The 20,943-nt window shown below is 47.0% G+C and overlaps 10 non-coding genes and 2 pseudogenes across 10 annotated transcripts; all 12 read right to left on the bottom strand.

The window, feature by feature from the left end:
• Positions 1-1,034: 1,034 nt before the first annotated feature.
• Positions 1,035-1,149, bottom strand: LOC134312869 (U5 spliceosomal RNA). The gene has a single exon (XR_010011784.1). It is a non-coding gene; the product is annotated as a U5 spliceosomal RNA (small nuclear RNA).
• A 379-nt stretch (positions 1,150-1,528) lies between these two features.
• LOC134313311 (U2 spliceosomal RNA) lies at positions 1,529-1,719 on the bottom strand. Its single transcript, XR_010012197.1, has one exon. It is a non-coding gene; the product is annotated as a U2 spliceosomal RNA (small nuclear RNA).
• A 117-nt stretch (positions 1,720-1,836) lies between these two features.
• On the bottom strand, positions 1,837-1,951 carry LOC134312868 (U5 spliceosomal RNA). Its single transcript, XR_010011783.1, has one exon. It is a non-coding gene; the product is annotated as a U5 spliceosomal RNA (small nuclear RNA).
• Positions 1,952-2,303: 352 nt separating this feature from the next.
• Positions 2,304-2,494, bottom strand: LOC134313310 (U2 spliceosomal RNA). Its single transcript, XR_010012196.1, has one exon. It is a non-coding gene; the product is annotated as a U2 spliceosomal RNA (small nuclear RNA).
• A 117-nt stretch (positions 2,495-2,611) lies between these two features.
• Positions 2,612-2,726, bottom strand: LOC134312866 (U5 spliceosomal RNA). The gene has a single exon (XR_010011781.1). It is a non-coding gene; the product is annotated as a U5 spliceosomal RNA (small nuclear RNA).
• A 353-nt stretch (positions 2,727-3,079) lies between these two features.
• Positions 3,080-3,254, bottom strand: LOC134312585 (U2 spliceosomal RNA; annotated as a pseudogene).
• A 5,752-nt stretch (positions 3,255-9,006) lies between these two features.
• On the bottom strand, positions 9,007-9,121 carry LOC134312944 (U5 spliceosomal RNA). Its single transcript, XR_010011855.1, has one exon. It is a non-coding gene; the product is annotated as a U5 spliceosomal RNA (small nuclear RNA).
• A 351-nt stretch (positions 9,122-9,472) lies between these two features.
• LOC134312584 (U2 spliceosomal RNA) lies at positions 9,473-9,648 on the bottom strand (annotated as a pseudogene).
• Positions 9,649-15,266: 5,618 nt separating this feature from the next.
• LOC134312865 (U5 spliceosomal RNA) lies at positions 15,267-15,381 on the bottom strand. The gene has a single exon (XR_010011780.1). It is a non-coding gene; the product is annotated as a U5 spliceosomal RNA (small nuclear RNA).
• Positions 15,382-15,729: 348 nt separating this feature from the next.
• On the bottom strand, positions 15,730-15,920 carry LOC134313247 (U2 spliceosomal RNA). The gene has a single exon (XR_010012136.1). It is a non-coding gene; the product is annotated as a U2 spliceosomal RNA (small nuclear RNA).
• Positions 15,921-16,037: 117 nt separating this feature from the next.
• LOC134312976 (U5 spliceosomal RNA) lies at positions 16,038-16,152 on the bottom strand. Its single transcript, XR_010011886.1, has one exon. It is a non-coding gene; the product is annotated as a U5 spliceosomal RNA (small nuclear RNA).
• A 348-nt stretch (positions 16,153-16,500) lies between these two features.
• Positions 16,501-16,692, bottom strand: LOC134312606 (U2 spliceosomal RNA). The gene has a single exon (XR_010011587.1). It is a non-coding gene; the product is annotated as a U2 spliceosomal RNA (small nuclear RNA).
• Positions 16,693-20,943: the final 4,251 nt, after the last annotated feature.

Genomic DNA, 20,943 nt, shown 5'->3' with positions numbered 1-20,943 from the left:
TCCTTCTCCCTCCTCTGCTTCCGCCTGCATCTCTGTCAAGGCCTCACCTTCTCCAGTCTGATTTGTTGTTTTGTTGCCCAGTGCCTGGGTATAATCTTCATCCTCCATTCTTGGGTTTCCAGAAAACAGGCTTGCAAAAGTGTTGTCCCTTAACGGACAGCCCCGATACAGGTGGGCCTCGCTCCCACAAAGGCTACAGGTTCGAGGCGCTGTGCAGTTCGCCGCTATGTGTCCCTCCTGCCCACAGAATCTGCATCTGAGGCCCTGGCAGGAATCTTTGGTATGACCCAGAGCCCCACAGCGCCTGCAGTAGATCGGTTGACCTGGGTAGTGCAGATATCCTCTGTGTGGACCGATGGCAAAACTGCCAGGTGGGTGTTGTATGCCTCCAGCCGGATCCTCCCTCAGCAGGACGTTGTAATGTCGCCTTCCAGTCCAAATTCCAAAACGATCCTTCAGCCTCTCGCCAGTTGAAACTGATGCACAGTACCTTGATAAGAAGGCCCGGATATTTTCTTCCTCCACGTAAGGGTTGTAGAGGTGAACAATCATTGGGATTTCCTCGTTGGCAAACAGCGGCGAAGCTCTAATTCCCAGAAGTGCCGGATGTTCAAGGTCGCTGCTGCACTTACTGAAAAGCTTGTGGCAATCTTGAAGCGATACCATTGTAACATCGATGAATCTCGCTGATGTTGAGAAGTCTTGCAAGCAGAAGACCGCTGCTGTTTCCACGTTGCATAGTCCTCGTAGAATCCGGATCACCACCCAATCTCGTCCAAAACGATTCTTCACTTCCTCCGACGCATCTCCACAAAGCTCGAATCTGACCGTATTTCGAAGCCGCACCACTCGGGCCGGCCTGTTCGCTCCGTCTCTCGACATCACACTTGATCTTAGCCAAAAGGCCGAGAAGCGATAACCTGAAATAGGCGCCGGGCCACGGGCCCTACCTTTTGAGGGTCCGGACTAGTGGACGGCGCTGACCGGCCGCCTTCACGCCCACACACCTTCTGTCATTCCACCAGCAAAAGAGCAGCTTTGCAAAGACAAAGCCTTCAAAAAATAAGTTGAACTTGTCAACGTTCCTCTCCACGGAAATCTTTAGTAAAAGGCGAAAGATTTGTACGTGAATGAAGAGAAACTCCAGCCCTGCTCGCCGGTCGCCCAGGCCTCCGTAGGCCACCGGCCGCTCAAGGAAGAGGGCTCGAGGTAGAGCGACGAAAACCTGCAGCAAAAGCGCCCTTGGGTCGTCGGGTGGGTGACGAGACAGCACAGCCTTTGCCTGGAGAAACACAGGGTGGGGGAAAATTAAGTCTTTCGCCTTTTTTTTTTTTTTTTTTTTTTTTTTAAGTAAAATGGAGGGAAAATGAAAAAGCGGGAAAAGCGGGACTCCCTAGCGCAAAAGGACCGAGGAAACCCCGGGCCTAGGCTAGGCAAAGGTCTAAGGCGCCGTACCCCTAATCCCAACAGCTTTCCAGCAGGGGCCAGTCACCAGCATTCGTCAATTACTCTTTCGTTTGACCGTTTATGAGGGTGCACCGTGCCAGGAGGCAATGCAATACCTGGTCGATGCGTGGAGTGGACGGAGCAAGCCCCTCTTCCGACTCCCAGGCCTAAAAATCCATTTAATATATGGTCCTCGGGTAGAGGACGTATCAGATATTAAACTGATAAGAACAGATACTACACTTGATCTTAGCCAAAAGGCCGAGAAGCGATAACCTGAAATAGGCGCCGGGCCACGGGCCCTACCTTTTGAGGGTCCGGACTAGTGGACGGCGCTGACCGGCCGCCTTCACGCCCACACACCTTCTGTCATTCCACCAGCAAAAGAGCAGCTTTGCAAAGACAAAGCCTTCAAAAAATAAGTTGAACTTGTCAACGTTCCTCTCCACGGAAATCTTTAGTAAAAGGCGAAAGATTTGTACGTGAATGAAGAGAAACTCCAGCCCTGCTCACCGGTCGCCCGGGCCTCCGTAGGCCACCGGCCGCTCAAGGAAGAGGGCTCGAGGTAGAGCGACGAAAACCTGCAGCAAAAGCGCCCTTGGGTCGTCGGGTGGGTGACGAAGCAGCACAGCCTTTGCCTGGAGAAACACAGGGAGGGGGAAAATTAAGTCTTTCGCCTTTTTTTTTTTTTTTTTTTTTTTTTGAGGAAAATGGAGGGAAAATGAAAAAGCGGGAAAAGGGGGACTCCCTAGCGCAAAAGGACCGAGGAAACCCCGGGCCGTACCCCTAATCCCAACAGCTTTCCAGCAGGGGCCAGTCACCAGCATTCGTCAATTACTCTTTCGTTTGACCGTTTATGAGGGTGCACCGTGCCAGGAGGCAATGCAATACCTGGTCGATGCGTGGAGTGGACGGAGCAAGCCCCTCTTCCGACTCCCAGGCCTAAAAATCCATTTAATATATGGTCCTCGGGTAGAGGACGTATCAGATATTAAACTGATAAGAACAGATACTACACTTGATCTTAGCCAAAAGGCCGAGAAGCGATAACCTGAAATAGGCGCCGGGCCACGGGCCCTACCTTTTGAGGGTCCGGACTAGTGGACGGCGCTGACCGGCCGCCTTCACGCCCACACACCTTCTGTCATTCCACCAGCAAAAGAGCAGCTTTGCAAAGACAAAGCCTTCAAAAAATAAGTTGAACTTGTCAACGTTCCTCTCCACGGAAATCTTTAGTAAAAGGCGAAAGATTTGTACGTGAATGAAGAGAAACTCCAGCCCTGCTCACCGGTCGCCCGGGCCTCCGTAGGCCACCGGCCGCTCAAGGAAGAGGGCTCGAGGTAGAGCGACGAAAACCTGCAGCAAAAGCGCCCTTGGGTCGTCGGGTGGGTGACGAAGCAGCACAGCCTTTGCCTGGAGAAACACAGGGAGGGGGAAAATTAAGTCTTTCGCCTTTTTTTTTTTTTTTTTTTTTTTTTTAAGTAAAATGGAGGGAAAATGAAAAAGCGGGAAAAGGGGGACTCCCTAGCGCAAAAGGACCGAGGAAACCCCGGGCCGTACCCCTAATCCCAACAGCTTTCCAGCAGGGGCCAGTCACCAGCATTCGTCAATTACTCTTTCGTTTGACCGTTTATGAGGGTGCACCGTGCCAGGAGGCAATGCAATACCTGGTCGATGCGTGGAGTGGACGGAGCAAGCCCCTCTTCCGACTCCCAGGCCTAAAAATCCATTTAATATATGGTCCTCGGGTAGAGGACGTATCAGATATTAAACTGATAAGAACAGATTTTTTCCTTCGAAAAAGTTTTTATTGTCACCATTTTACATTTTAAAACATTTTTCTCTCACAATTTTAAAACACATCTTCACATAAAAAACAATAAAACATACTTTAAACATTTTCTTAAAAGCTTTTGTTTGCGTAAAAAGTCAGTGCAGATAAAAGAACATTAAAAAGCTTCTTTCAGTATGTTAAAAGTTCAACTTGTTTTTAAAAGTGAAGAGTAATAGTTTAAAATGTCCGAAACAAGTCCAATAAAAAGTCCAGGTAAAACAACGCAAGTAAAACACGCTCCTTTGTGCAGAACCGGGGTGAGTCCTCGTCCTCCTTGCACCACCCCGCTCCTCCGTTGAATCCGGTATCACGTTCTGCAGCTCAGCGGAGATCCACACCCTGTGCCCGATGCTCCGTCCTTCTCGTGTTCAGTTGGCGGTGCATTGACGGGAGCCATCGCCCGTGGTGGTCTGGACCCCCCTGCGTGTGACCCCAGCCCCCTCCTCCGATTGGCGATGCGCAGCGCCTCCTGCCGCGACGATGTTGCCAGCCGCTCCAACGCGTGCAGGGGCACTGTCACTCGCTTCCCCACCAACAGGTCGCGGGAGGTCCACAAGGCGGCTGTCACGCTGGTAAGGGTGAGCCAGAGCGTGGTGAACTCCGCGGCTGGCAATTTTTCTAAGCCCTGACCCACCCCGTTCACCGCTAGCCGGTAAACTCGCGGGTGGACCTCCCCTGCTGGTAGGCTCGGGCATTGTAGCGGGCCGGTTCTGGCCCACAGGTCCCTCGCCACGCTGCACTCCCAGAGCACATGCCGCACGGTTTCTGGCTCGCCACACCCAAACCGTGGGCACGTGGGATTCGTTGCCATCCCCCGGGAGTGCATCACGGCCCTGGCCGGGAGGATCTCATGAGCCGCCATCCACAACAGATCTTTGTGCTTGTTCGGGAGGGCGGGATGGGCCACGTTCCTCCACACTTGTCTGGCCTCACTCAGACTGAGGCCTGGGACAGGACTCACTTTTTCCCGGTCCTGCACAAAGGAGACGATAAAACGTGCATTAGATAAAATGGTGACATCTTCCTTCTCTAAAACATATTTCTTTAAAAACTTTTTGATAAAACCGTATTCTTTTGTCAGATTAAAAGCAACTGGTGTTTTTAGATCGGGAGTTAAAATACGCAGAGTCCTCAGGTACGACCCCATCCAGAACTTCACCATGGTTGCCGTCTTGTTCTCTCTGGATGGGGTCGTTGCGTATGTCATATGCAGGGCGACAAATTTGCTAGTTAAAAACAGGTGGGGGTCTGGGAGCCCCTTTCCTCTATTTTCGGGTTTTTTCTTGACGACATCTCTTCTTAGCCGCTCCCACTTGGACCCCCACAGGAAATAAAACATCGCCCTCTCCATCTGTAAAATAAAATGTCTGGGGGGACTAAAAACAGAGCACAGTAATAAAACCAGAGGTAAAATCACAGATTTGATTATTAAAATCTTCCCCTCAATGGTCAGTCGTCGTAGTCTCCATAACCCCAGTCGTTGCCTAACTTTCCCTATCTTTTCCGTCCAGTTTCCCCGTCCTCCACCCTCTTTGTCAAATCTTATACCTAAAATCTTTAAATCAGTTTCTTTAAAATCCACGTCCAGGTCTGGTCGTAAGTCACCCCATGGCCCAAAGAGCTGGGCCTCGGACTTGCTCCTATTGAGCTTGGCGCCCGAGGCCCGTCCGTACCAGTCAGTCAAGTCGAGTGCTCTTTGGGCCGATAAAACGTCCGTACATAAAAGGGTAACGTCGTCCATGTATAGTGTGCACGTTGCAGTCAGTCCACCTGGCAGTCTTAGTCCTGTGATCCATTGGTCCCTTCTCAAGATCTGTGCCAGTGGTTCGATGCAAGCAACGAACAGGAGCGGGGATAACGGACACCCCTGGCGAACGCCAGAGCGAATAGAGATCGCTTTTGTGAGGTGCCCATTTACCAGAATTTTGCTGTGGATATCGTTGTACAGCAATACCACCCATTTTATAAACCTCCCTGGGAAGCCCATTTTTTGCAGTACCTGGAACAGGTACTGGTGCGAGACCCGATCGAAAGCTTTCTCAAAATCTAAATTTAGAACTAACAGCCGGATGTTTCTGTCTCTCGCAAAACAGATGGCGTCTCGGACCAGCACTAGGCTGTCCGTGATCCTCCTCCCGGGCACGGCACAGGCTTGATCCGGGTGGATGAGGTCCTCTAAAACAGTCGACATTCGACTCGATAAAAGCTTGCTTTTAAATTTTGATTGTAAACTTTTTAGCGTTATGGGTCTCCAGTTCCTAATGTCAGTCTTGTCTCCTTTTTTGTACAACAAAGAAACTATCCCTATCCTAAAACTGTCCGGGAGTCTGTCCAGTCCTTGAAGTTCGTTAAAAACAGTCAATAAATCATGTGCTAAAATATCCCAGAAGGTTTTATAAAATTCTAAAGGGAGCCCATCTCCACCTGGGGACTTCCCTTGTTTAAAACCTTTAAAACATGTCTGCATTTCTAAAATGTTAAAATCTCGGGATAAAAGCACATTTTCATTGTCAATTCTTTTGTCTAAAAACTGTAAAACTTCTTGAACTGTCTCTATTTGCACATTTTTTTCATTGTAAAGGTTTTCATAAAAATTTTCAATCACTTCTAAAATGTTCCTGGTATTGTTTAAAACTTCTCCTTCATTTAAAACGGTGATTGCTCTCTCTTTTTCTGTTATTTTCTTAAAAAAATACCTCGTGCACTTTTCTCCTTCTTCTATGTCCTGCTCCCGACTTCTTAAAATAATTCCTTTAGTTTTAATATTATTTAAAACTGACATTTCATTTTTGACCTCTTTAATTTCGTCACTAAAATCAAAACCAGCGTTTAAAAGGTTAAAATATCTCTGTAGTCGTTTTTGCAGCCCCACCATGCGTCTCTTCTCCCTTTGTTTTTTCTCCTTACCTTTTCTTTTAAAAAACCGTCTCGTCCTGTCTTTTACCATCTCCCACCACTGTGCACGTGTATCGTACAAGTCTTGGAGGGTCTGCCAGAGGCCGAACTGTTCCCTGTACTCCCTGATGATCTCCTCGTCTTCTAACAGGGAACAGTTCAGCCTCCACAGCCCTCCGCCTATCGTCACACCTGTGGGGAGTGAAAGAGTGCAAGACAGCATGCAGTGATCTGTAAAGAAAAGGGGGGTTATTCTAGCATCGGTGGGTGGGCAGCCCCTTGTAAAAACGTAATCTATCCTCGAGGCTCTGGTGCCGTCACCACTGAACCAGGTGAAGCCCTCCTCATTTTGATGCAGGGTTTTAAAACAGTCCACTAATTTAAAATCACTGATTAAAGCCTGCAATAAAACCGATGATTTATCTACTTTAAAATCTTCCCCTGCCCCTTTCCTGTCTGCTCTAGATAAAACACAATTAAAATCCCCTCCCAACACTAGGGGAACCCTCCCCAGCATGTGTGGCTGCAGGTCTTCTAAAAGGTCATGCCTGTCATTTTTGTCATTAAAACCATACACATTAAGAATGTTAAAATCCCTTCCTAAAAAAGTCAGATTTGCTAAAAGCGCCCGTCCGTCTCTCACCACCGTGCTGCCCTTCACCAAAATATTCGGGTTTTTTATTAAAATGGCAACACCGTCGGCCCGGCTGTAGTGCGAGCCGCTCCAGAGAGAGGGACCCGCAGCCCACCGCTGCTCCCAATCTCTGTATGATTTCAAGAACGGCAAAGCACACTCTTGCAGTAAAAACACATCTGACTTTATGTCATTTAAAAGGGACAGAACACTCTGTGCTCTCAACGCTGCTCTCACGCTTCTCACATTGATGGTGGAGATCGTAAGAGACATGAGCACTATAGGTTAAAAACAGGCGTGATCTTTAAAACCCGGACATTAAAACCACAAAGATACGGTTAAAAGCCGGTTAAAATCACCCTATTTCTTGTGACACCTGCTCCTCCTTGATCTTCATTAAATTGAAGTGTGAGGGGTCGCAGGTGTCCCGCGCGTCCCGGCATGCTGAGCACTGCTCTAGCATGCTTTTCGGCGTGGATGTTTTCAGCTGGAGGCGCAGAAAGGATACCTCATTAGGGGATCCAGCGGACCACAGCCGGTTCAGGTCCTCCGACGAGGAGCTGCCTGACCGCTCTGTGGCCCGCTGTTTCTTCTCCGCCAGGTCCGGCAGAGGAGATCCCGCAGGTCTCTTCGGCACCTGAGCGCTAGGGAGCGAGAGAGTCAGCTCCCCCACTCCACCAGCAGTCACACTCACCTCCATAGAGGAAGGGGTTGAGTCTTCCTCTACATTATCATTATCATTATCATTATCATTATCATTATCATTATCATCATCATCATCATCATTACCATCATCATTGTTCTCTTGCTGTTGCTCAGAGGGAGGGACCTCCGTTACCTGTTCCGACCCTGCCTGGCCAATTGCTCCGCCTTCCAATTCTTGGCCCACTCCTGAGACTGGCTGGGGATTTGAATTTCCCGCCAAAATCTCAGGGCCCGCCTCCTTTTCTTTGTCTCCCTGGGCCTGTGTTTGGGCAGCCATGTTGTTACTTTTCAGTTTGTTGGCAAATGACTTTGGGCAATCCCTGAAGAGATGGTTAGAGTCACCACAGAGATTGCACCTCCTGCCATTGGGACACTGCTCGTACGTGTGCCCAACTTCTCTACACTTTCCACAAACTGTCTCTTGGCATGCTTCAGCTAAATGCCCAAACTTGCCGCATTTGCGACAGAGCTTGGGCATACCCTGATAGAAAATGTAGCCACGGTTCTGTCCCAGCACTATCATGGAAGGCAAATGACTCAGGCCAAGGTAACCGTTTGGATCTTCCCATTGTTTAATTGGGATTCTCCAAGTACAGTTCCATATGCCGTCTTCGTCAACTACCCTTATAGGCTGTCCTGTAACCATGCAATATCTTTTTAGCCAGGTGCAAATGTCCTCTCCCGTCACAGTTTCATTAAACATTCTGACAAACACCATCCTCCTTGAATTGTCAGAAAGTTTATCCACAGTGAACATGGAGAACTGGCTCTTAGCATCCTCGAAACGTTGCCAAAAACATCTAAGCAGAATAGCGGTACAAAAACTCACATCAAAGCCTTTGTTGCCAGGCAGGGTCAAAATACAGTTTATTTCGGTAGGTTTAAAGTTTAAGGTTTTTTGGATCAGCTTCCTGGAGAAATCCAGTCTGGACATCTCCAGGAGCTTACCATCCACCTCCTTAAATATGAAGCGCACGCTGTGGTGCCTCCGCACGCCGGCACGAGCAGCCGACATGCTTGGAGGCACCAACAGCCAAACAAGCAACTAAAAACACTAAAACAATAAATAGTCAAATCAAAGCTAAATGAGCTAAAATAGGAAAAAGAAATTGCACTTACCTGTTGGGATGGTTTCTTTTCTCACCAAAGGCTTGGTGGAATTGGAACACCTAAAGTAGAGAGAAATGTAACCACTGGAGTCCTGTAGCTAGAGGGAATTAAAGCCTACTACCCAAGACTCAATACCCAACAATAGAACGAGTGCAATATCTCCTAAGTGCTTATGACCAGTACCACAACGGTAAAAGTCGTGTAACACTCAGGAGTCGATCGCTGTCTCACCCTCTTGATCTTAGCCAAAAGGCCGAGAAGCGATAACCTGAAATAGGCGCCGGGCCACGGGCCCTACATTTTGAGGGTCCAGACTAGTGGACGGCGCTGACCGGCCGCCTTCACGCCCACACACCTTCTGTCATTCCACCAGCAAAAGAGCAGCTTTGCAAAGACAAAGCCTTCAAAAACTAAGTTGAACTTGTCAACGTTCCTCTCCACGGAAATCTTTAGTAAAAGGCGAAAGATTTGTACGTGAATGAAGAGAAACTCCAGCCCTGCTCGCCGGTCGCCCGGGCCTCCGTAGGCCACCGGCCGCTCAAGGAAGAGGGCTCGAGGTAGAGCGACGAAAACCTGCAGCAAAAGCGCCCTTGGGTCGTCGGGTGGGTGACGAAGCAGCACAGCCTTTGCCTGGAGAAACACAGGGAGGGGGAAAATTAAGTCTTTCGCCTTTTTTTTTTTTTTTTTTTTTTTTAAGTAAAATGGAGGGAAAATGAAAAAGCGGGAAAAGGGGGACTCCCTAGCGCAAAAGGACAGAGGAAACCCCGGGCCGTACCCCTAATCCCAACAGCTTTCCAGCAGGGGCCAGTCACCAGCATTCGTCAATTACTCTTTCGTTTGACCGTTTATGAGGGTGCACCGTGCCAGGAGGCAATGCAATACCTGGTCGATGCGTGGAGTGGACGGAGCAAGCCCCTCTTCCGACTCCCAGGCCTAAAAATCCATTTAATATATGGTCCTCGGGTAGAGGACGTATCAGATATTAAACTGATAAGAACAGATTTTTTTCCTTCGAAAAAGTTTTTATTGTCACCATTTTACATTTTAAAACATTTTTCTCTCACAATTTTAAAACACATCTTCACATAAAAAAACAATAAAACATACTTTAAACATTTTCTTAAAAGCTTTTGTTTGCGTAAAAAGTCAGTGCAGATAAAAGAACATTAAAAAGCTTCTTTCAGTATGTTAAAAGTTCATCTTGTTTTTAAAAGTGAAGAGTAATATCAGTTTAAAATGTCCGAAAAAAGTCCAATAAAAAGTCCAGGTAAAAAAACGCAAGTAAAACACGCTCCTTTGTGCAGAACCGGGGTGAGTCCTCGTCCTCCTTGCACCACCCCGCTCCTCCGTTGAATCCGGTATTACGTTCTGCAGCTCAGCGGAGATCCTCACCCTGTGCCCGATGCTCCGTCCTTCTCGTGTTCAGTTGGCGGTGCATTGACGGGAGCCATCGCCCGTGGTGGTCTGGACCCCCCTGCGTGTGACCCCAGCCCCCTCCTCCGATTGGCGATGCGCAGCGCCTCCTGCCGCGACGATGTTGCCAGCCGCTCCAACGCGTGCAGGGGCACTGTCACTCGCTTCCCCACCAACAGGTCGCGGGAGGTCCACAAGGCGGCTGTCACGCTGGTAAGGGTGAGCCAGAGCGTGCTGAACTCCGCGGCTGGCAATTCCCAGAGCACATGCCGCACGGTTTCTGGCTCGCCACACCCAAACCGTGGGCACGTGGGATTCGTTGCCATCCCCCGGGAGTGCATCACGGCCCTGGCCGGGAGGATCTCATGAGCCGCCATCCACAACAGATCTTTGTGCTTGTTCGGGAGGGCGGGGTGGGCCACGTTCCTCCACACTTGTCTGGCCTCACTCAGACTGAGGCCTGGGACAGGACTCACTTTTTCCCGGTCCTGCACAAAGGAGACGATAAAACGTGCATTAGATAAAATGGTGACATCTACGTTTTCTAAAACATATTTCTTTAAAAACTTTCTGATAAAACCGTATTCTTTTGGTAAGTTAAAAGCAACTGGAGTTCTTAAATCAGGAGTTAAAATATGCAGGGTCCTCAGGTACGACCCCATCCAGAATTTCACCATGGTTGCCGTCTTGTTCTCTCTGGATGGGGTCGTCGCATATGCCATGTGCAGGGCGACAAATTTGCTAGTTAAAAACAGGTGGGGGTCTGGGAGCCCCTTCCCTCCATTCTCTGGTCGTTTCTTCACTATCTCTCTTCTTAATCGCTCCCACTTGGACCCCCACAGGAAATAAAACATCGCCCTCTCCATCTGTAAAATAAAATGTCTGGGGGGACTAAAAACAGAACACAGTAATAAAACCAGAGGTAAAATCATAGATTTGATTATTAAAATCTTCCCCTCAATGGTCAGTCGTCGTAGTCTCCACAACCCCAGTCGTTGTCTAACTTTCCCTATCTTTTCCGTCCAGTTTCCCCGTCCTCCACCCTCTTTGTCAAACTTTATTCCTAAAATCTTTAAATCAGTTTCTTTAAAATCTACGTCCAGGTCTGGTCGTAAGTCACCCCATGGTCCAAAGAGCTGGGCCTCGGACTTGCTCCTATTGAGCTTAGCGCCCGAGGCCCGCCCGTACCAGTCAGTCAAGTCGAGTGCTCTTTGGGCCGATAAAACGTCCGTACATAAAAGGGTAACGTCGTCCATGTATAGTGTACACGTTGCAGTCATTCCACCTGGCAGTCTTAGTCCTGTGATCCATTGGTCCCTTCTCAAGATCTGTGCCAACGGTTCGATGCAAGCAACGAACAGGAGCGGGGATAACGGACACCCCTGGCGAACGCCAGAGCGAATATTGATCGCTTTTGTGAGGTGCCCATTTACCAGAATTTTGCTGTGGATATCGTTGTACAGCAATCCCACCCATTTTATAAACCTCCCTGGGAAGCCCATTTTTTGCAGTACCTGGAACAGGTACTGGTGCGAGACCCGATCAAAAGCTTTCTCAAAGTCTAAATTTAGAACTAACAGCCTAATGTTTCTGTCTCTCGCAAAACAGATGGCGTCTCGGACCAGCACTAGGCTGTCCGTGATCCTCCTCCCGGGCACGGCACAGGCTTGATCCGGGTGGATCAGGTCCTCTAAAACAGTCGACATTCGACTCGATAAAAGCTTGCTAAAAAGTTTACAATCAAAATTTAAAAGCGTTATAGGTCTCCAGTTCCTAATGTCAGTCTTGTCTCCTTTTTTGTACAACAGAGAAACTATCCCTATCCTAAAACTGTCCGGGAGTCTATCCAGTCCTTGAAGTTCGTTGAAAACAGTCAGTAAATCATGTGCTAAAATATCCCAGAAGGTTTTATAAAATTCTAAAGGGAGCCCATCTCCACCTGGGGACTTCCCTTGTTTAAAACCTTTAAAACATTTCTGCATTTCTAAACTGTTAAAATCCCGGGATAAAAGCACATTTTCATTGTCAATTCTTTTGTCTAAAAACTGTAAAACCTCTTCAAGTGTGTCTTTGTGCACTGTTTTTTCTTCATAAAGATTTTCATAAAAATTTTCAATCACTTCTAACATTTTCTTTGTATTGTTTAAAACATCTCCTCCTTCATTTAAAATGGTGATTGCTCTTTCTTTTTCTGTTATTTTCTTAAAAAAATACCTTGTGCACTTTTCTCCTTCTTCTATGTCTTGCTCCCGACTTCTTAAAATAATTCCTTTAGTTTTAATATTATTTAAAACTGACATTTCATTTTTGACCTCTTTAATTTCGTCGCTAAAATCACAACCAGCATTTAAAAGGTTAAAATATCTCTGTAGTCGTTTTTGCAGCCCCATCATGCGTCTCTTCTCCCTTTGTTTTTTTTCCTTACCTCTCTTTTTAAAAAAACGTCTCGTCCTGTCTTTTACCATCTCCCACCACTGTGCACGTGTATCGTACAAGTCTTGGAGGGTCTGCCAGAGGCCGAACCGTTCCCTGTACTCCCTGATGATCTCCTCGTCTTCTAACAGGGAACAGTTCAGCCTCCACAGCCCTCCGCCTATCGTCACACCTGTGGGGAGTGAAAGGGTGCAAGACAGCATGCAGTGATCTGTAAAGAAAAGGGGGGTTAATCTAGCATCGGTGGGTGGGCAGCCCCTTGTAAAAACGTAATCTATCCTCGAGGCTCTGGTGCCGTCACCACTGAACCAGGTGAAGCCCTTCTCATTTTGATGCAGGGTTTTAAAACAGTCCACTAATTTAAAATCTCTGATTAAAGCCTGCAATAAAACCGATGATTTATCTACTTTAAAATCTTCCCCTGCCCCTTTCCTGTCTGCTCTAGATAAAACACAATTAAAATCCCCTCCCAACACTAAAGGAACCCTCCCCAGCATGTGGGGCTGCAGGTCCTCTAAAAGATCGTGCCTGTCATTTTTATAATTAAAACCATACACATTAAGAATGTTAAAATCCCTTCCTAAAAACGTCAGATTTGCTAAAAGCGCCCGTCCGTCTCTCACCACTGTGCTGCCCTTCACCAAGATATTGGGATTTTTTATTAAAATGGCAACGCCGTCGGCCCGGCTGTAGTGCGAGCCGCTCCAGAGAGAGGGACCCGCAGCCCAACGCTGCTCCCAATCTCTATATGATTTCAAGAACGGCAAAGCACACTCTTGCAGTAAAAACACATCTGACTTTACGTCATTTAAAAGGGACAGAACACTCTGTGCTCTCAACGGCGCTCTCACGCTTCTCACATTGATGGTGGAGATCGTAAGAGACATGAGCACTATAGGTTAAAAACAGGCGTGATCTTTAAAACCCGAACATTAAAACCACAGAGATGCGGTTAAAAGCCGGTTAAAATCACCCTATTTCTTGTGACACCTGCTCCTCCTTGATCTTCATTAAATTGAAGTGTGAGGGGTCACAGGTGTCCCGCGCGTCCCGGCATGCTGAGCACTGCTCTAACATGCTTTTCGGCGTGGATGATTTCAGCTGGAGGCGCAGAAAGGATACCTCATTTGGGGATCCACCGGGCCACAGCCGGTTCAGGTCCTCCGATGAGGAGCTACCTGACCGCTCTGTGGCCCGCTGTTTCTTCTCCGCCAGGTCCGGCAGAGGAGATCCCGCAGGTCTCTTTGGCACCTGAGCGCTAGGGCGCGAGAGAGTCAACTCCCCCACTCCACTAGCCGTCACGCTCACCTCCGGCACCGTCTCCATAGAGGAAGGGGTTGAGTCTTCCTCTACATTATCATTATCATTATCATTATCATTATCATCATCATCATCATTGTTCTCTTGCTGTTGCTCAGAGGGAGGGACCTCCGTTACCTGTTCCGACCCTGCCTGGCCATTTGCTCCGCCTTCCAATTCTTGGCCCACTCCTGAGACTGGCTGGGGATTTGAATTTCCCGCCAAAATCTCAGGGCCTGCCTCCTTTTCTTTGTCTCCCTGGGCCTGTGTTTGGGCAGCCATGTTGTTACTTTTCAGTTTGTTGGCAAATGATTTTGGGCAATCCCTGAAGAGATGGTTAGAGTCACCACAGAGATTGCACCTCCTGCCATTGGGACACTGCTCGTACGTGTGCCCAACTTCTCTACACTTTCCACAAACTGTCTCTTGGCATGCTTCAGCTAAATGCCCAAACTTGCCGCATTTGCGACAGAGCTTGGGCATACCCTGATAGAAAATGTAGCCACGGTTCTGTCCCAGCACTATCATGGAAGGCAAATGACTCAGGCCAAGGTAACCGTTTGGATCTTCCCATTGTTTAATTGGGATTCTCCAAGTACAGTTCCATATGCCGTCTTCGTCAACTACCCTTATAGGCTGTCCTGTAACCATGCAATATCTTTTTAGCCAGGTGCAAATGTCCTCTCCCGTCACAGTTTCATTAAACATTCTGACAAACACCATCCTCCTTGAATTGTCAGAAAGTTTATCCACAGTGAACATGGAGAACTGGCTCTTAGCATCCTCGAAACGTTGCCAAAAACATCTAAGCAGAATAGCGGTACAAAAACTCACATCAAAGCCTTTGTTGCCAGGCAGGGTCAAAATACAGTTTATTTCGGTAGGTTTAAAGTTTAAGGTTTTTTGGATCAGCTTCCTGGAGAAATCCAGTCTGGACATCTCCAGGAGCTTACCATCCACCTCCTTAAATATGAAGCGCACGCTGTGGTGCCTCCGCACGCCGGCACGAGCAGCCGACATGCTTGGAGGCACCAACAGCCAAACCAGCAACTAAAAACACTAAAACAATAAATAGTAAAAGCAAAGCTAAATGAGCTAAAATAGGAAAAAGAAATTGCACTTACCTGTTGGGATGGTTTCTTTTCTCACCAAAGGCTTGGTGGAACTGGAACACCTAAAGTAGAGAGAAATGTAACCACTGGAGTCCTGTAGCTAGAGGGAATTAAAGCCTACTACCCAAGACTCAATACCCAACAATAGAACGAGTGCAATATCTCCTAAGTGCTTATGACCAGTACCACAACGGTAAAAGTCGTGTAACACTCAGGAGTCGATCGCTGTCTCACCCTCTTGATCTTAGCCAAAAGGCCGAGAAGCGATAACCTGAAATAGGCGCCGGGCCACGGGCCCTACCTTTTGAGGGTCCGGACTAGTGGACGGCGCTGACCGGCCGCCTTCACGCCCACACACCTTCTGTCATTCCACCAGCAAAAGAGCAGCTTTGCAAAGACAAAGCCTTCAAAAAATAAGTTGAACTTGTCAACGTTCCTCTCCACGGAAATCTTTAGTAAAAGGCGAAAGATTTGTACGTGAATGAAGAGAAACTCCAGCCCTGCTCGCCGGTCGCCCGGGCCTCCGTAGGCCACCGGCCGCTCAAGGAAGAGGGCTCGAGGTAGAGCGACGAAAACCTGCAGCAAAAGCGCCCTTGGGTCGTCGGGTGGGTGACGAAGCAGCACAGCCTTTGCCTGGAGAAACACAGGGAGGGGGAAAATTAAGTCTTTCGCCTTTTTTTTTTTTTTTTTTTTTAAGTAAAATGGAGGGAAAATGAAAAAGCGGGAAAAGGGGGACTCCCTAGCGCAAAAGGACCGAGGAAACCCCGGGCCGTACCCCTAATCCCAACAGCTTTCCAGCAGGGGCCAGTCACCAGCATTCGTCAATTACTCTTTCGTTTGACCGTTTATGAGGGTGCACCGTGCCAGGAGGCAATGCAATACCTGGTCGATGCGTGGAGTGGACGGAGCAAGCCCCTCTTCCGACTCCCAGGCCTAAAAATCCATTTAATATATGGTCCTCGGGTAGAGGACATATCAGATATTAAACTGATAAGAACAGATACTACACTTGATCTTAGCCAAAAGGCCGAGAAGCGATAACCTGAAATAGGCGCCGGGCCACGGGCCCTACCTTTTGAGGGTCCGGACTAGTGGACGGCGCTGACCGGCCGCCTTCACGCCCACACACCTTCTGTCATTCCACCAGCAAAAGAGCAGCTTTGCAAAGACAAAGCCTTCAAAAAATAAGTTGAACTTGTCAACGTTCCTCTCCACGGAAATCTTTAGTAAAAGGTGAAAGATTTGTACGTGAATGAAGAGAAACTCCAGCCCTGCTCGCCGGTCGCCCGGGCCTCCGTAGGCCACCGGCCGCTCAAGGAAGAGGGCTCGAGGTAGAGCGACGAAAACCTGCAGCAAAAGCGCCCTTGGGTCGTCGGGTGGGTGACGAAGCAGCACAGCCTTTGCCTGGAGAAACACAGGGAGGGGGAAAATTAAGTCTTTCGCCTTTTTTTTTTTTTTTTTTTTTAAGTAAAATGGAGGGAAAATGAAAAAGCGGGAAAAGGGGGACTCCCTAGCGCAAAAGGACCGAGGAAACCCCGGGCCGTACCCCTAATCCCAACAGCTTTCCAGCAGGGGCCAGTCACCAGCATTCGTCAATTACTCTTTCGTTTGACCGTTTATGAGGGTGCACCGTGCCAGGAGGCAATGCAATACCTGGTCGATGCGTGGAGTGGACGGAGCAAGCCCCTCTTCCGACTCCCAGGCCTAAAAATCCATTTAATATATGGTCCTCGGGTAGAGGACGTATCAGATATTAAACTGATAAGAACAGATTTTTTTTTTTTTTTTTTTTTTTTTTTACAAAAGTTTATTTCCACACATTTTCACACAATACAACTATTTACAGAACATTCAGTTTCATTTCTTTCCCACCACCATTATTACTTTCATTTTAATTTTCATGTCTTTTTCATACACATGTCCCATAATCTCCCCCACTTTTCCTTCCCCTTTTCCCATCCCAAGTCCATTTCATCTTCTTTCATTGTTGTCTTTAATTCCCATTCAACTTTCTTCACTATTCCCATCACTCCCTTTCCCTTCCCTCCCTTCACCTCTGCCTGTCTATCCTCCCATATTCCTCTCTTGACCAGGCTTATTGTTAGCCACAACATGAATCTGCTTCTCCCCTTCCCCATTCCTCCTAACCCTTTGTCTACAACCTCCCACGTTACTCTAAACCCTTTTCTTATATTTCCCAACCATGTTCCCATCTTCTGCCATACTTCCCTAGCTACCTTACATTCCCAAAATACGTGTATTATTGATTCCTCCCCTCCACACCCCTCTCTTGGACACACATTTGTCTTGCTGATTCCGTGTCTGTACATGATTTCTTTTACAGGTAATTTCCTATGCACTATTTGCCAGTTTATGTCTTTTAAACTGTTTTCCAGCCCCAGTGGTTGTACTCTGGTCCACACTTTCCCTGCTTCTATTCTTCTGTTACTCTCTCTTGCCCTCCTACTCCTAACTTCCTCATATAATCTTTTGTGGCTTGTACATATATTTCTATCTTTCCCTTCTTTGTTTGTCTTCAGCCACTTGACAGCCTGCCCATAATGCCATGGCAGCTGTTCCGCCCTTGGACCCCTATTGTCCCACTCCATGACACCCCGTGCCTGGTACGCGAAAAATAATTTCAAAAAATACCATCCTGGGTGTTGTCCCTCCTGTGCTAACTCCTGCATTATGCTTGCCACATGAATGCAGTCCAATTTTAATCCTACATCTAAAACCTCTCTCCCCCCTTCCTCTATTTTCCTATACATTATCTCCCTTGCTACGTACTCATACTTTCCACCCCACATAAAACGAAATACTTCCCTTTGTACCCACCTCCTTCCACTCACTGGTAGTGGGTAGATGTATGCCAGGTACATCAGAAAGGGAAGTACCTCTGCTTTAATTACCAGGCTCTTCCCTATATACGACAATTTCCTCCCGGTCCATAGTCCTAGCTTTTGTTTCATCTTTATCAGTCTCTCTCCCCAGTTCAACCCTGCTGCTCCCTGGTTTTCAAATTGTAACAGAATAGACTCTGTCACAGTAGTAGGCCCTACCTTAGCTTATGAAAGGTTGCAAAGCCTCTCCAAGCCTATAGGGGGCATAGAGGTTTCTATTTCTCTGCTGTACCTAAAGAGAGAAGGAGTAATGGGCAGGTGGGATCAATTGTTTGGTGAGGCCTTCACAAATGTGGCAATGTTTGAGGTGAAGTTTTGTTCCTAAAAGAACTTTTAAACAATCAAGAATTTGTGATTAAAAAGCAGGAGGCCTAGCCTTATAGCCTGTTGATACACCCTTTTGAGGAGCTAGTAAGCTCATCTACTCATAGTAAGTGTATATATTTATACAATGTATTAATCTGTTATGGTTTAAGCAGTGTGGTAAATAGTCACAATGGTGTTGGGGTATCTGTAATGTTTATATAACTACATAAGGTGTTTATGAATGGTTGAAGCTTAATTAATGTTATATTTTTTATTTATAGAGGGTTTTTTTCATGTACATCTGTGTGTGGTCACCTTGATGATTTCGACCATCAGCTCCTGTTCTGTGAGTCCGATTGGATACATTTTCTAATCTACTGGTTTCATGGCGTATGGACTTTTATTCCAATTATTCATACGGAATAGGAGGACTTCAGTCAGTACCCAGTCGGGAAATATGCCAATATAGACTATACATAATTCAAAGTGGTGGATGTATGAAATGATTTTCTGAGTGTACAGTTATTTGTTGTTGTTTTTTCTATGAAGGTTATGAGAGATGATGGAGCAAATAAATCAATTTAAATGACTTGATCAGAGAGTCCTGACCCTTGAAAACTGCAATTTTTGTTGTAGTTCTGTTAACCTGGTTGCTTAAAGAAGAAAATTAGGACCAGTGTTACAGTGGCACCCGAACAGGGACTCTGACCAGACTTAGAAGTCTTGTTGTTTGTTTGCTTCATATCTCTCTAAGCCTCATGTATTTTTATAAGTACTGAAAGAAAAGTTTTTTTTACTGTTTTTGTTACGTGCTGTATAAATAAATAAATAAATAAAATAAAATAAAATAGAATAAAATAAAATTAAATAAATAAATAAAATGTCTGTATCAGAGACAGAACAGGATAGATTTCCTGAAGTCAGCTTGAACACTGATTTCACTGCTGGACCTTTTGTCACCCGACGGGATCCAATCCAGGAGGTCATGGACACACTTAGTCAGTTGTACCTAGGTTCCGAAGACGAAAGCAAGACAGCTGAAAGCGATCTGCTAGAGCCTGCTTTACCACCTCCTCCACCTCCTCCAGAAGAAGAGGAAGGGAATGAGAGTTTGGTCACTATGATGATGGCCGGGAGGATAAGGCAGTTGGAGAGCCAGATGCAAAGTTTTCAGAGTGAAGTGATGCAGAGGCTTAATGAAGTGGAAAGTCAACTACGGGTCGCTCACCAAAACCAAAGAAGTCAGGCTGATACCTGTGATCATCTTAAAAAGGAATTGGATGATAAGATAAGAGATTTGGGACAAGCAGTCATAGATTGTTTGCAAAGGAAAGATCGGCTGTTGCAAGCCATAACCCAACCGAGACAACCCGTCACCTCCACTCCACAGGCCAGTCAAAGTGTGCAGGCACCAGCCCCTACGTATACTGCTGGTCTAGCCAATAGTTATGGTTACCAACCATCACTGTCGTACAGAGCACCTGTTAAACTCGTGTTCCCTAGCTTTGGCAGCCGAGAGGGAGAAGACCCAGTAGTATTTATTGAACGCTGTGAAGATTATCTAACTGTTCACCCTCTCACGGATGCAGAGATTTTAGCCACCTTAACTTCAGTATTGACACATACAGCAAAAGACTGGTGGGTCGCTGAGAAGAGACGTGTACGGACATGGAGTCAGTTTAAGACTGTTTTTCTGAAATCCTTCCTGTCAGAAGATCAGGAAGAAGAGGCAGAGAGAAGACTTCGAGAAAGAAAACAAGGTAGAGATGAAAACATTCGTACCTTTGCCTTCCAATACAGAGCACTTTGTGTAAGGTGGAAGCCATCCATGACAGATCGAGAAATTCTCCAGGCCATTCTGCGTAACTGTAATCCCCGCCTAGCTAGTATACTCAGAGGTACCGTGACTTCCGTGGACGAGCTAGTACGTGTGGGAACCCTGATAGAGCGGGATCTAACCGAAGAAAAGTCTTTGTGGAGACAGCAGCCGGAGGCAAGGCCTAAAGAGCGGCCTATTAAAAATCAAGAACGTAACCAAGGACATAATTGTATAATTCATGGAGATCCCAGGAGGGTTACGACCAGAGTTCTCACCCTGAATCTGCTGATTAAAGATAAACTTTGTGAAGCCATTATAGACACCGGTAGCACTTTCTCTCTTATTCAACAGTCGTTGTGGGCTAAACTGAAAGAGCTAGGAGAGAGTTTAAGAGGAAGTGGTGGTCAAACGTTTACGATCGCCAATGGAAAGGTCCAAAATTCCCTGGGGAAAGTTAGGTGGAACTGTGTGCTACACGATCACCCATATCAATTAGATCTGTTTGTGATGGGGGATTTAGACCTGGCATTTTCTCTTGTATTGGGATTAGACTTCCTAAGTATGACACAGATGAGCTTAAATTTTGCGGAAATGACATATGCCCTGCCTGGTGAGAACCGTACATGGTCTTTTATAACATCTTACCATGCCATTCCAATTAGTTTGTATCTAGCCATGCCATGTCAAGAAGTTTCCCAACAAACTCTAAATGTCATGAATTGGCTAGCAGAGGAAGCAGATGTAGGACCACAAGAAAGGATTTCCTTAATAGAACTGCTTATGGACTGGCCAACTGTCTGCACTGAAGCCATAGGACGCACTTCGATCATAAAACACACCATATACACCACAGAGGATCTACCAGTAAGAAAGAAACCGTATCCTGTACCTGTGCACAGACAACAACACATTGACAATGAAATCTGTTCTATGCTTGAACAAGGTATTATTAGACCTTCCACTTCCCCATGGGCTGCACCCGTAGTCCTTGTACCAAAAAAAGATGGAACGACTAGGTTCTGCATCGACTACAG

This window comes from Trichomycterus rosablanca, chromosome 4, assembly GCF_030014385.1.
Source record: "Trichomycterus rosablanca isolate fTriRos1 chromosome 4, fTriRos1.hap1, whole genome shotgun sequence".
Taxonomy (NCBI): Eukaryota; Metazoa; Chordata; class Actinopteri; order Siluriformes; family Trichomycteridae; genus Trichomycterus; species Trichomycterus rosablanca.
Note: the sequence above shows the minus strand (reverse complement) of the source record. Positions and strands in the feature narration are given on the sequence as shown.